Source organism: Euphorbia lathyris, chromosome 4, assembly GCF_963576675.1.
Source record: "Euphorbia lathyris chromosome 4, ddEupLath1.1, whole genome shotgun sequence".
In the NCBI taxonomy this organism is placed as follows: Eukaryota; Viridiplantae; Streptophyta; class Magnoliopsida; order Malpighiales; family Euphorbiaceae; genus Euphorbia; species Euphorbia lathyris.
In genome coordinates, this window is record NC_088913.1 from 20,864,403 (window position 1) to 20,878,134 (window position 13,732).

A 13,732-nucleotide genomic window follows, 5' to 3' on the forward strand; every position below is an offset into this window, starting at 1 on the left:
TTTGTAACTTTTCTTTTTTCTATTAAAAATTAGTATCATGTGGTTCAAGTTTTTACTCCTTCACAACCTAGTAGGATACCCTTCCACCCAACCTTCATTTTGAAAAAGTGCTTAAATTATAATAAAAATTTAAAATGAGAACATTACGCTACTCTTTAACCTATTTTATGATTTACAAAAAAAGTTTCATGTATTTTTCTTTTATTTTCCATATACAATCCCAAGCTTTCTTTTTTTTTTGGTAGGAATAAGAAAAATAAAAACAAACAAAGCAAAACCTAACCCGGGATTAGCCTGGAAAAGCTAACTCCTACCACATCCTCCAGAAGGATTGAGGAGAGAAAGGCCGGAGGAACAGGATAATTAGTGACTCCCCAACTTCCTTCATGACCTGCAGCCGCTAGACGATCCGCCACCCTGTTCTGCTCTCTAAAGATATGACAGAAAGTGATAGAAGCAAAGGAATGGCAGAGCCTCTTGATCCCTTTAATAATATTTTTGCCTTTCATCCCAATAGCTAAATTGCTGGAAATTAACCTGATAGCTTCCTGATTATCAGATTCAACACTCAGATTAACAATCCCCATACTGCTGGCCAGTGCAAGACCAGAATAAATACCCCACAACTCGGCTAAGAAGGAGGACCCTATGCCAAGATTATGCGAGAACCCAGAAATCCAAGCACCCCCATCATCTCTCAAGACTCCACCAGCAGCAATCTTACCATTAGTAAGACAAGATCCATCCGTGTTGAGCTTTATCACCCCTTCTTGAGGTCTTCTCCAGCAAAGAAAGTGAAGAGACTTCCTCTGATATAACGATCAAAAGAATCTTCCAAAAAACTATTAATAACCTGGTAGACCTTTTTAGCAAAAAAGTCCACCAAGTTAGGGATATTAATAGAAACTGATTCAAAAATCTCCTTATTCCTCCAATCCCAGATTTGGTGACAGACAATTGAAAAGAAGATTTCTCCATGGTCAAGATTAGAAAGCAATTTCCCACTGACCCCATCCTCAAACCAATCCAGATTAGAATAAGAGAAGAACATATCAATCATATTACTGGGGAGAATTTTACTCCAAATACCTTTACTTCTCTCACAGTCCCTCAGAGCATGACAAATAGTTTCTTCATGCCCTCTACATCTGCTACAATCTCCTGACTCCACCAAATGGCGTCTTTTCCTATCTGAATTAGTAAGAAGCCTGTTCTTGATCCCAAGCCATAAGAAACTTCTAACTCTGTACGGAACTTTTAAAGACCAAATCAACTTCTAAATAGCAGAATGAGGCTCCTCATCACCGTTGCTAAAAGCTTCAAAGGCTGACTTACAAGTATAAGCACCGCTGTTTGTAGAAGCCCAACAAAAATTATCCATATCCTCTTCCATGTTACTAATTTTAACTCCTCTAATTCCAAGGAGAGTCTCCAAGCTAAAGAAAGCCTCAAATTTAGGCCAAATCCAATCACCTTCTGAATCAACCATATCCGCAATCTTCCAGTTGTAAAAACTAACAGGCGGAAGAGAGTTACAAACCTCTAACAGAGGTTTGTCACTAATCCACTTATCATGCCAAAAGCTGATCGTCTTACCATTTCCCACATCCCAACCGATCCCAGTACAAAATTCTGAGAAAATAGAACTCAGGCCTTTCCAGAGGAAGGAACAACTAACCACTCTATCTTTGGGCCCTCCAAAAATCTTATCTTTTCTATATTTTCCACCGAGTAAGCGAACCCAAAGCGCCGAAGGATTTTACCACATTCTCCAAAGAAGCTTCATCAAAAGAACCTTATTATTATCTTTAGCCTGTCTAATCCCTAGACCCCCTCTATCTCTAGGCTTACAAACCTCCTTCCACGGGACCAGATGAATCTTCTTTCTATCCCCAGAATTCCCCCACAAAAAACGGCGGTTAATTTTATCCAGATCATTAAGGACCGGCTCCGGCAATCTACAGGCTTGCATACTATTATTAGAAGGCAAAGGAATAGGATTGATGCGATTAAAGATTGTAACGGGAATTGGGTCTATGAGAATGAAAAAATCCGTAATCTTGCTCTTAACTTTTATAAAGAGTTATTCAAAGAAGATACTGTTGATCTTAGTAAAGCTTATTCAGTTATTACTTATCCCAGGATTGAGGAGGATAATTTTCTGAAAGCCTTCCAGTATGGGGGCCACTAAAGCTCCGGGGATTGATGGCATTCCTGCTGGTTTCTATCAAAAACATTGGGATACTGTAAAGGAAGGTATTTATAAGTTTATTGAAGGAGTGTTTACTAATCCTGATAATATTAGGCATGTGAATAAAACCTTGCTTGTTCTGATTCCTAAAGTTGAAAAACCTTCTTCTTTTTTACAAATGAGACCGATAAGCCTTTGTAATGTTATCTACAAAACAGTTACTAAAATGGTGGCTACTAGATTCCGTAATATTCTTCCTGATATTATTAGTCAGAACCAAGGTAGTTTTGTTCCGAGTAGACAAATGATGGATAATGTCGTTATTGCCCAGGAGATGATTCATTCTATGAAGATTAAGAAGGGTAGGAAAGGTATTGTGGCTCTCAAACTGGATCTTGAGAAAGCTTATGATCGCCTTGACTGGAGTTTTTTGCTTCAGTGTCTTGAAAAAGCAGAGATTCCGGAGAGCTGGAGGAAGTTGATTGAGGTTTGCATTTGTTCTCCTACTTTTCAGGTTTTGTTTAATGGGGATATGTCTGAGGAATTCTCCTCTTCTAAGGGTATTAGGCAAGGTGATCCCATGAGTCCCTTTCTTTTTGTTATAGCTATGGAAAGGTTAACTCATCTTATTCAGGATGCTATTAATAGTAAGACTTTTCATCCGGTTGCTATTAATAGATTCTGTCCTGCTATTACTCACTTATTTTTTGCGAATGATGTTATGATTTTTGTGGAAGGGACTGAGGATCAAATGAGGGAGATTATGAGAATTATTAATTGTTTTTGTGAGGCCTCTGGTCAAAAGCTTAATATTCAGAAGTCTAGAATGCTCTGTTCTAAAAACATGAGTACTGGATTGTGCAAGAAGTTGAGTGATATTTCAGGTATTCCTTTAACCAATTCTTTTGGTAATTATCTTAGGGTTCCTCTCCATAGTGATAGAGTCTCTAAAGCTTCTTTTAAAGAGATTCTGGATAGAACCAATGACAAGTGTGCTAATTGGAAAGCTAAGACTTTGTCTCTTGCGGGGCGTCTTACTCTTATTAAATCAGTCAACTGTGCGGTTCCTAACCATATTATCCCAAGCTTTCTAATATAGTAAACCTCTATTTTTATAGGACAAATTTCTTTGGCAAAAAGGAACATAATAATTGATATATTAGTTTTGATATTATTTCAAACCTTTAATTTAGCAACTTATTATTTTGTAAAAAGAATGAATAAAAATTATAAAATTAAAAATAGAGTTATGATTAGTGCAAAACATACACAAACCAATTGATAAAATCATGACTTGGGATGCCATTACCAAATTAGGATCCATAGAATATAAAATCCGATTACAAATCAATAATTGTCATTAAAACTGAATTACCATTCAAAATGAATAACTAAGATCTTCTACCTTTGCCATCAAATGAATTTCAAATTCAACAATCAAACAACCATTAACTATATATCCCTCTGATGCATCTTTGAGTTTGGTAAAAGGTATAAACTCACAAAAACCATAAAATCTTGAAAATTTATAGAACAAGTGATTACCTACAATTAACAGATAATTTAAAGTCAAAAAAGATAATAAATGAGAAACCTCAATGTACTGTATATTCAAAAGTACCTTTTTTTTTCGAAGTGTTTTCCATGTAACTGATTCCTGATACGTAACACGAATTCGCAATAGAAACTTTCATGATGTATGAGGTTCTCCAACTGAAGATAGATAGACGGGCCTTCTGACTTAGAATGCCAACCTTTAGGATGAATATCTGACTTCCTACAACATTCAAAAGTAAAATGTTGAAATTTTTGAACATTAGTTCCCATTACTGCTCTTTTTCTGTAACAAATTTTCACTGTGTTATTTCATTAGAATTACAGTCTTACATTACAATCTGGACCTGATCCAAAATCAGAGGAAAGTAATGATCATTTCATGTCACAACGGAAATTGAACAACTATATACTGATGGTTGAAGAGCAATGGAACTAAGCTTTAGTTGCATTTAAGCTCTCAGTAGTGATTCATACAAACTCCATTTATTTTAATCCAAATCTTCAATAGGAATTGCAAGTGAAACCCATTGACTATCAGCATTAGCAGAACCAATTGAAAATCATCAAAACTATAAGTTGAATGAAAAACCGCAGACAACCATACAATACTCAAGTCTAATGACCAAAAAACAGAGAAAAATAGCAGAGTCTACCAAAACCAGCATCAACCCACAGAAAAACAACATACACAAACAAAGCCACTCAAACCCATCTTTGACAAATTCGATGGTTACAATCCCCTGCATAACACAATTTAAAATTTCACAATAAAACTAATCTCATTAGTCACCAACTTTAACTAAAGTTGAATCTGCTAAAAACCTAATTCGTTCTTTGCCATCCAAATAGCATACACAGCTGCAGTAACAGAAAAACAGCGAACTGGTTAGAAGATATTTACCTTTAGCCTTCTTACAAAGTCTGGAAACAGATAGATTCCTCAAAAATTGAGTCAAAGGCAACTGACCATGTCTATTCATTTCTTCCCAAACCCGCTTCAATAAAAGAGCAGTAAAAAAAAGATATAGTGAAGAAGACTACAATTAATAGAATTAACAAACCATTTTTTCTAAAAAAAAATCAGCAACCATTACTCTTTCAAATTATTTCACCCTTAGAATAACTCAAATTTGAAATCAGTTTAACTTGCTATAGTCAAAAATCAAACTTTAAGAACTAGAAAATAAGCCCCTTAGATTTTTCTGATGAGCAAAGAAACCCGATCAACAAACCAGAAAATTGAGAGAAAAACGTACAAAAATCAAATACAAAAATGCAAGAACAAGCAAAAAATTTTAAAAAAAGAAAGAAACCAAAATCATACCAGCATCAATAACCACATCCTAATAAGTGGTTCCATCTTTTAGAAATTGACTCAAGTCCCAAGTCCATCCAATTCATCTAGGGTTCAAAAACTTACTTTCCAGCTTCACGCCACTGCTCCATTATTAGACCTGCAAAAGATTAAGAAAGAAAATATAAAATCCAATATATAACAAAACCTCATAAATTAGGTTTTTCATTAGACAAAAACACAAATAAGATATCTAAATTCCAATAGAGATAGGCATGCATATGGAAACTAATGAAAGGAATCAGATTTTGTTTAATTTTAAAATTAGGAACTTCAATTTTCAAGGGAATTAGAGAAGTATAATGGAGCTTACCGGATTCATTGCTATGTGGGTTTCTCAGAGCTCAATAGAAATGGAGGAGGGTTTTAGAGATGAAGAAAAATATCAGAACCAGGCCAACTAATCATCTTTCCACAAAGCTAAATCAGCGGGAGAAAGATGGATGGAAAGCTAACGAGGGAAAAAGGAGAGTATCGCAAAGAAGGATGGAGTACATCACAGAGATTGAGAGAGCAATACAGCTTATCTATATTTTTTATTTGTTAGATTTTGTGTTGGCGGGAGCTTTTGGGGGGAATATTTTGGGCCTAAATATTTGGCATAATTATAATATGGAGAGTTTTATTAATTTTTGTAAAACTAAAGGTTTAGTCACTATTACTATTCTTTCAACGAGAGTTTTTCCTTTTATTTGTTATAGCCATCAATCAATTTATTTTCTTATTAGTCATTGTTTTCTTTTAGGCATAAGTTAAATAACTAAATAAATTAAACAAAAACATATCAAATAATATAAACTCTTTGAGTAAGGGTGATTTTTTTAGAGTTTAGAATATTTGATATGTTTTAGTTAAATTTATTTAGTTGAAGATTATCTTATATATAATATTATAAAATAACGAAACTAACTAAATATTTTTCTTCTCTATTATTGGTCACAAAAGAATTAAATTTTTGGAAAAAAAATATTGGTCTCCATATTTATCTAAAATTTCCCTCTTTATATATAGCTACGAATAGTAGTGACAAACTGATTTTTGTCCCAAATATATATGCATGTAGTGACAAAATTTAGTCAAAATAAGTATTTCATCACAATTTTTGTATGTAGTCTAACTTTAGAGACAAATAATTTATTTTGTCACAATAACCATATTTATTGTGACAAAAATATTTTCGTCCCAAAAGAATTAGTCACAATATCATGAATTTTTTGTAGTGCCACTATTGGAGTGATTGTGGGTACCAAGGAAAGTTACCAATTTTTGGCAACCTCTTGGCAATCTTGTTTAATTATTTTTTAATATTTATAATAAAATAATAATTTGTAGGATTATAATGATAATTTTTCAAGCAACCTCTGTTGGAGCATTTTTTAAGTAAAAGTTGTCAAAAGTGATGTAAATGAAAGAAACAATAAAATATTATATTTTGGGATTATACTCTTTTAGGTACTCTCTATTGGAGATGCTCTTAATGTCTCTTAATTCATTTTTTTATTAATAATTTATTATTAAGCAATCTCTCTCCTCTCACTATTGGTAAATATAACAATAATTAATGATTTTAATAATAAAATAGTAATAATGAATGAATATAAAGAGCAGTGTTGGAAATAATGTCTTATTGTTTCTTAAATTGCTAAGAATCATTTATATTATTTTTACATTGTCCACTAAAAATCTGTTAGAAATGCTCTAAGTATATAGACAAACAGTAAACTTTATTTCATACAGAAAGAATGCAAACTTTATTTTATGAAAAGAAATATTTCAAGGAGCGAATATTTATGCAAAATATTTACAATCGGTATATCAATTATAACCAACAACTAACATTCACTCTTTGGATTTTACTGACAATAGTGACAGTAGGGAGGAAGAAGATAATGGGCTTGCAGTTGTGGCGAGATTCCTGACTGATAGGAGTATCAATTTTACTGCTATGCGCACTCGGTTAGCTAATTTATGGAGGCCTGGAAAAGGGATTGCAATCTCTAAATTAGAGGTAAATTTCTTTCTGTTTGAATTCTTCCATATTGTTGATAAGGAGAGAGTCTTAGCCGGAGGTCCATGGTCCTTCGATAATCACCTATTGGTTATGAACGATTGGAAAAAAGGAGAGGTGTCGGGGAGTGTCAATCTGGACTATTCTGCGTTTTGGATTCAGGTGTACGACCTTCCGATTGGTACAATGTCCGAGGCCATTTGTAAGTAGATTGGTAATTTTGTGGGGCGCTTTCTGGAATACGATCCTAATAACAATACAAGTATCAGGAGGATGTATATGAGGTTGAGGGTGCTGATTGATGTTAGGAAACCACTGCGCCGATTTAAGAAGATCAAAAAGTCAGCAACTGAGTGGGGATTCATTACTTTTAAGTATGAACGTCTGACGAATTTCTGTTACATGTGTGGGCTGCTTGGCCACACTAATCGTTTTTGTGAACAAAGGTTTATTACACCGGCACAGAATGTTTCACTTGAATGGGGATAGTGGGTTAAGGCGCCAATGCACAGGGGATAGGAGCAATAGGGCTCGAAATGGCTTTGGGAGCCGGGTGGTCGGATGGGACTACAACAACAGCTGCAAGTGGTTAAGCAGAAAGTGCTGGAGGATATCACAAATGTGCAGGTTGTGAATGCTCAAACCAGTTCCTAGGGGTGTCAGGTGGTAGATGAAGTTCAAGCTATGGAAGTAGCTTCGAATGTGGAACAGGAAAACACTATTGGAGTTTGTGGATGATCGTAAATGTAGGAGGGCTAATGCGGAGCCTGTGGTGATTGAGGGGGTAACGGTAACTAAAGATTCGCCTATTTCCTTTGACGTTCAGGATACGAGTGCTTCTTCTTTTAATGATGCGGTGAGGCCTGGAGATTTGGTCCGCCGAACCACATGAGTTGTCTTAGTTGGAACTGACGGGGGTTAGGCGATCCTCGTGCAGTTCGATCATTGGGAGAGGTTCTGAGGGCTTCTAAGACGGATGTGATCTTTCTCATAGAGACTCTTGTGGAGGTTCAGAAGATTGAATCGATTCGTCGTAAGTTTGGTTATGCAGGCAGTTTTAGTGTGAATTGTAGAGGTAGAAGTGGCGGTCTTGCTGTTTTGTGGAAGGATTCTATTGAAGCTTCGGTGAACTCGTATTCGGATCACCATATTGAAATCCAAATACGTGATTCACTAATGGGGGATTGGAGATTGGTTGGATTTTATGGATTTGCTGACAGGAATCGACAGAGAGAGTCATGGAGTTTGCTTAATTCAATTGCGTCTGTATCTGTCCTTCCTTGGGTGATTCTTGGGGATTTTAACTGCATTCTAAAGCAGGAGGAAAAGAAAGGAGGGTTGTTGTATCCTAATTAATGCAAGCATTTCAGGATGCTATTTTCTCAAATGGACTGGAAGAGTTACAGATGGAGGGTGAAGCGTTTACTTAGGAAAGGAGTAGGGGAACGAATTTTTGGATTCAGGAAAAACTGGATCATGCATTTGCTTCTCCGGAATGGATTGATCAACATTCCGCTTATAAGCTGACGACGCTACTGAGTAATTATTCTGACCATTTACCTATACATCTGCAGTTTAAATCTCGTGTTGGGGAGATTAGAAAGCGTCGTTTTAAGTTTGAGCAAGCCTGGCTGCATGAGGAAGTGTTCGTGGATATGGTTCGAAGAGTGTGGAGGGCTGGTGGTAGTAGCTCAATTTTATCTAAACTTGTTGCATCCGCTGATTCGATGGAGCAATGGGGAGTAGGCTGGCGGGGCAAGTTCACTCGTCAGATAGTAGGGTGTAAAAAAAGGCTTGTTAGGCTCCGTAGTGCAGAAGATACCGAGGGGGTTAGAGCATATTTTGAGGTCAAACGAAGTCTAGATTAGCTATTGAGAATGGAAGAGGATTATTGGAGGCAGAGGGCAAAGGCATTTTGGTTGAAAGGGGGGGGGGGATCAAAATTCTAAATTTTTCCATGCCTGTATTAAGGCTAGGCAGAAGAGCAATCAACTTTCTCAAATTAAGGATGATCATGGTGTTGCCTATACTGGCCTTGAAGGAATAGGTACTATTATCCAAACTTATTTTGAGAATTTATTTTCTTCTTCAGTTCCTGTGTGCTCATCTTCTTATTCTCCTTATTCTGATGTGACAGAAGTTATTGAGAATTTGGTTACAAGCGATATAAATGAGCAGCTTATTGCTCCATTTTCCGTTGAGGAATTTCGTACTGTTGTATTCCAAATGCCCCCGGATAAATCTCCTGGTCCTAATGGACTTAATCCGGGGTTTTTTCAGCATTTTTGGCCCGATATTGGAATGGATGTTTTTTTGGCTTGTAGGGAGTGGCTGAATTGTGGTCAATTTCCAGTGCATTTAAACGATACTATTATTGTGTTAATTCCTAAGGTGGAGAAGCCTGAAAAGATGACAGATTTGAGGCCTATCTCTTTGTGTAATGTGTTGTACAAAATTGTTGCCAAGGTGTTAGCCAATCGGTTGAAAGTGATACTTCCTGATATTATATCGGATACTCAATCTGCCTTTGTCTCAGGGAGGTCAATTGTTGACAGTGTTCAGCTTGCATTTGAGGCAATTCACTACATAAAAAGGAAGAATAGGGGCAATCAAGGGCAGGTGGCGTTAAAGATTGATATCAGTAAAGCATATGACAAAGTTGATTGGGGATTTCTGAAGTCGGTAATGGTAAGAATGGGTTTTTCACATGATTTGGGTTGATTGGATAATGATGTGTATTGGCTCAGTTAAGTATTCAGTCTCTGCCAATGGGGACTTTGTCGGTCCTATTATTCCATAAAGGGGCCTAAGGCAAGGTGATCCGTTATCACCTTATTTATTTATTTTATGTGTTGAGGTGCTATCTGGATTAATTAAGAAAGCGAAACAGGCCAATTTACTACATGGATGTCGTGTTGCAAGGCACGCACCTAGCATATCTCACTTGTTCTTCGCCGATGATAGCTTTCTCTTCTTTAATGCATCTGTTGAAGAGTGTAGGGTGGTTCAAGATATTCTGATGGCTTATGAGGCAGCATCTAGTCAAGCAGTGAATTTGCAGAAGTCTAGAATCTTTTTTAGCGGCAATGTGGCTGATGACGCCCGTGATCAGGTATGCAATTTATTAAATATGCATTCCCCTCTGAATACTGGGCGCTATTTAGGACTCCCTTCTTTAATTGGGAGGTCTAAGACCAGCATTTTTTGCTTTCTTAAGGATAGGTTCCGTAAGAGATTTGGTAGTTGGAGTTTCAAATTTCTTTCAATGGCTAGTAGGGATGTACTTTTAAAATCTGTTGCCCAGGCATTGCCTTCATTTTATATGAGCACATTTCTTTTACCTAAAGCGACCTGTGAGGAGTTGCAGAGAATGATGAATTCGTTCTGGTCGGGTACGAAGAGTGGTGGGGGTAGATGTATGCACTGGTTTAGTTGGCACAGGCTGTGCCAGGCTAAGGAATATGGAGGCCTAGGATTTCGCGATCTTAGAGAATTTAATATCTCCCTTTTAGGTAAACAAGGGTGGAAGTTAATATCAAAACCACATATTATGGTGAGTCGGGTTCTCAAAGCTAAATATTTTATGAATGATTCATTTTTTACCTCCAAATTAGGCAATAATCCTAGTTATGTTTGGAGGAGTGTGTAGGAGGCTAAGTCGGTTCTTCGGAAAGGCTTGCGATGGAAGATTGGAGATAGGGCTGATGTATCTGTGTGGAATGACCTATGGATTAAGGATTGTATGGATTTTAAGGTTCAATCCCCTATCATTGCGGGGTTTGAGAACTTCCGAGTATCAGATTTAATGGTCGAAGATATGCGTGTATGGGATAGGGGAAGGATTGAGGGTGTGTTAAATCCGGATGAAGTTGAGGAAGTGTGTAAAATTGTATTACCATATCATGCGCAGCGGGACTGTTTGATTTGGAACTGGACTAAGGATGGGGTTTACACCTCTAAGTCTGGGTACAAGTGTTTGCAAGAAACACGAGTGACAGAGTGGAGGATGGGGGCATGGAAGAGGCTATGGAATTTGTTTATTCCGCTTAAGTTTAAGTTGTTCCTTTGGCGGCTTTGTGTACATTGCTTGCCAACCCGATGTCGACTCAGTAGAAGAAATGTTGGTGTTCCCTTAACTTGTGTTTTATGTTTGCAGGCTTATGAAGATGACGAGCATTTGTTCTTCTGGTGTTTATTTGCTGATACTTGCTGGCGTGTGGCGAATGCGGCTGAAAATGATATCAAGATGATACACTTAGTGATTGGTTCTTGCGGCTCTGTGTTCATGGGTCGGAGGAGGATGTCACTCGGGCTGCTGCTGTATTATAGACGGTTTGGTCCGTTCGAAATACTATTTTATGGAATGGAGGTGCAGCAATTGCCACTGCTGCTGTTAATACGTTGGTTCAATACATTCAGGATTGGCGACAGTTCAATATGTTGGGTTCTCGGTCGGTTCGAACTGATGTTTCTGCTCCAACACGATGGCGATGTCCGGCTGTTGGTGTTCTTAAATATAATGTTGACGCCTCATTATTTGCACAGGAGAAACGCTATGGTTCATGGGTTATTCACCGATCCGAGGGTCAGTTTGTGGCGTTACGGTCTTGACACGATGTGGGCCTTATACCTGCGAGCTTGGCGGAAGCTGTCGGGCTACGACACGCACTTGTGTGGGTAAGCTCCCTTAATTATGATCGTGTTGAGTTCGAGGTGGATGCTAAAGCTGTAACGGACAGTCTATTCTCGTCTAAGATTGATGTGTTTGAGTTTGGAACTGTTATTAGTGATTGTAAACGTCTTATCGCTCAAAAGCCTAATTTTCGGGTTTCGTTTATTCCAAGGTTAGCGAATGGGGTAGCTCATGTTGTAGCTAAACACGCCCTTTCCAATGCTAATACTTATGTTTCTTTCTCCGTTCCTAGTTGGTTAGAGGACGCGCTATGTAAGGATATTTTTTATTAATTCAAGTTAACAGGTTTGATTAAAAAAAACTAACATTCACTCCATTTCCATATAATAATTTTTATAAATTATTCTAGCAAATTAGTATTTTACTAAAATATAATCATTCTAATTTTCTAAAAAATTTTAACTTGGGTTTTTAATCCAAACTTTAATTTTTTTTATATTAGTTTAGGTTTTGTTATACATTCCAATACTTATTTCCCAATAATGACATGGAATATAATTTTTATAGTTAATCAATATAAATTCATTAATATGAATTGGGATAAGGTACCAAAATAGGTCTAAGGTTTTTGGGAAAGTACCAATTTAAGTTTAACGTTCAAAATAACACCAATATAAGCTTAACATTTAGAACATAATATCAGTTTAGGCTTAACGTTTACAATATAGCATCAATTTAGGTCTCACATACAAAATAACACCAATATAGGCTTACCGTTTACAAAATAATACGAATTTAAACTTAACATTTTACAAAATATATACAATTTAAGCTAAACATCATAATTAAGGTGCCTTCTATGGTTACTTTGATTTTGACAAAGTACCATTAATTTCAGTTGTTAATCTAAGGTTTATATATATACAATACTAAGTAAATGAGTATGAGAACATAAATGACTTCCAATTTTTATAGGTTTCACTTGTGATAAAACATTATATATTAACTCATACCTTTTCCCCGGAGAGATAAATGGCGAGATGACCTAGCCGCTGCCCCCAATCTCTGCTTTGATCTTCGACCATAGAGACCGCATCCTTTGCCATTGCTCACCTCTTTGACCGCAGTTCCTATGCGAAATCTCTGCAGACCTCTTTAGAACAAACGACTCTGACTGCAAATCAGCCCGTCTCACCGCCGTCTTTCACCGCGGTGGTTCAACAATCTATTTCTATCACCGCGCCCCGCCTCTTCCGCAACTAGTTGTCTCTGAGGAAGGTGGATTGAAGGCAATCCGCATCCAGCAATCAGTTTATGAAGAACGGGTAAAATCTTTCCAGCACTCTGTAATTGGGCGTGCCTCTCTTACTAAAGGCAAACGCCCCTGGAAACATGATGATTTGAAGCAACATCTGAACAAAATTTGGAAACGATCAATGGACTAGAAGCTTATCTCACTAGGGAAATGATTCTACCACATTATCATATCAGATGCAGCTGCCTTGCAAACAGTCTGGAGCATGGGAGCCATTCCACTCAAGCCCAGAATTATGCGGTTCACCCCCTGGACGCATGGCTTCAACCCCGACTCCCACAAATCGACCTTTGCTCATGTATGGGTTCATTTCTATAATTTACCTTGGGAATTTTGGGATACTTGAATAATTATGAGTATTGCACGGGTTGTTGAAATTCCTATTCATTTTGATCACAATACTGTGAATGGTGAATTTGGCCATTATGCTCGGGTCTTAATTGATGCGGATTTGTCAGGAGATATATAGTCAAAGGTCCGAGTGGACACCACTTCTCACAAACAGTGGGTCTTCCTTGAATATGAGCATCTCCCGCCCCTTTGTGCGACTTGTTCCTCAATTGGTCACTTGACAGCTCAGTGTAGACGCAATGTCAAATATGAAGCGCAGAAACATCCGAAGCAGGCCGCGAAACAAAAGCGTGGTGCTGAAACTAGGCAAGAAAAATCGCTCA

General features: G+C 37.2%; 1 long non-coding RNA gene across 1 annotated transcript; it reads right to left on the reverse strand.

The window, feature by feature from the left end:
* Nucleotides 1-3,602: 3,602 nt before the first annotated feature.
* LOC136225551 (uncharacterized) lies at nt 3,603-5,172 on the reverse strand. The gene is made up of 3 exons (XR_010687154.1): nt 4,650-5,172; nt 3,813-3,968; nt 3,603-3,736 (listed from the first exon to the last, which is right to left on the reverse strand). It is a non-coding gene; the product is annotated as an uncharacterized lncRNA (long non-coding RNA).
* Between the last annotated feature and the right edge of the window lie 8,560 nt (nt 5,173-13,732).